This window comes from Pyxicephalus adspersus, unplaced genomic scaffold, assembly GCF_032062135.1.
Source record: "Pyxicephalus adspersus unplaced genomic scaffold, UCB_Pads_2.0 Sca635, whole genome shotgun sequence".
Lineage (NCBI taxonomy): Eukaryota > Metazoa > Chordata > Amphibia > Anura > Pyxicephalidae > Pyxicephalus > Pyxicephalus adspersus.
The window spans coordinates 8,758-10,726 of NW_027317642.1; positions in this window are offsets into that span (position 1 = coordinate 8,758).

Below are 1,969 nucleotides of genomic sequence, written 5' to 3' on the forward strand. Positions count from 1 at the left end.
ATATTATTTTTTTTTTTTACAGTGTGTTTGTGTATGTGTGCGTAACTTAATTATATATAATCTCTGGTTAGGTATGCTATCTTGTCGGTCTTGTTAGGTAAAAAAGGTACAAGATCTGAATTGTGCATAGATTTATTTTTCATCTAGTACCAATAGCTGTAATGAAAAAAACACACCTGTTTGTAATGTGTAGTTTATTTCAATCAGGGTGCATTTTTTTTTTTCCAGAAAAAACATCTGGTGTTGACATTCCACTAAGTGACTTCAGAACTGGTGGGTATACATGATTTCGTTTATATCCCTATTTTTCCGTTATTTGTTTTCCCTATCCACTTGATAGGCATGTCTGTAGATAAAGATTGATACCTATTAAACATGTCTCAAAGATCAGTCAGTTTTTTTGTGTACTACAATACATGCTATTTTTCATTATTCTATTACTCCTGCAATATTAACATAATAACACAGTAATACATATATTTGTTTTTCTTAATTCCAGTTGTTTTGCCTTAGATATGTATCTACAATATATCTTATACCTAACCACACTTTCTCCAAGGAAATCCATAGCTTCTTTGGGCCAAAGCACACAAGTTTATGTGAATTGTGTTAAAGCTTTTTTAAGTGAATTGCACCACAACACCCTGGGGAGGCAGTGATGGCGAACCTTTTGGGGACCGAGTGCCCAAACTGAAACCCAAAAACCCACCTATTATTCGCAAAGTGCCAACACAGCAATTTATCCTGAATACTGAAGTTTTAGTTTAGAAATAAACAACTCATACATTACCATATTTTGACGTAAAAGAAAAACACAATAACAGAGCTTTCAATGATGCAAAGGACTTTTTATTGAAAGGTAAAAGTTTTCATTTGGCATGTTTTTGAACAATTAATGTGATTTCTGCTGTTGTATGCATGCAGATAATTTGTCCAACTTTGGCTCATACCTTCTAAGTTTGAGAGCAACACATGCAGCACTCAGGTTATCTTTTAGTCCATTTCTGGTGTCATATTTGATATAATTCACAGCTAAAACAGCTAACTCATAAGCATAAGAAGATCCAAACAAAGTAAGGAAAGCAAATCCCAATTTAAGGATTCCACACTCTAAGGATATCATTCTTAGAACTAACTGTGCTGTCATTTGTCATCCTTTTTATCTTCTTAAGTGTTTCATGCAGGTCATAGAATTAATTTTTCCAGTTGGAGCTTTCTTCAAATTTCAATAGCTCCATTTCCAAATTTTCTATATCCAACCAGTGTAAGCAGGAAAGATCAAGCACTTCAAATTTGGTTTTATCTGGAGGAGTACAAAACTGTAGAAATTTGTTACTAAAATTCACCTTTGTTCTGCTACAATGCTGGAGACTTCTATGTAAATTTCCTGATGGCTTGTAGGATTGTCTGCAAATGTAGAATTTTCAAAATGCATTTTTAGAAAACGCATTTAGAGACCACTTTTTAGAGACCACTTTTCAAAAATATTCAGTTTTCCCTCAAATGTTTTGAGGGAAAACATTGTTTCTGCTGTTTTTCCCTACACCTTGTAGTTTTGTTCTGTAAACTGAAGTGCAGTGTAAAAAAAAAAACATGAGGTTGGTAAGCCAGGCTATATCGGTGGACTGTGGATATTCTTGCCTTTTTTCATTCATGAACAGCATGAAATCCAAGCATGAAAAATGGAATTACTCCTAGACAACATAGTTCCAAATGTGTTCATTCCCAAGATACTGGGAGTGATATTTCCTCAATTTCCCTTCAATAAACTTTCTTTCAGTTTTACTAAGTTTGGCAACACTTTTGTGGTTGGTGTCAAAGTGCCGGCTGACGCTTGATGTGCGACACAACACTTTTATTACGCAGAATACATAACACTTTCCCATTATGTTCAATCACTCCAAATGACTCTCTCCAGGCCTCTTGTAATGGATCTTCCACTGTTTTTTTTTTTTTTTTTTTTTTTTTT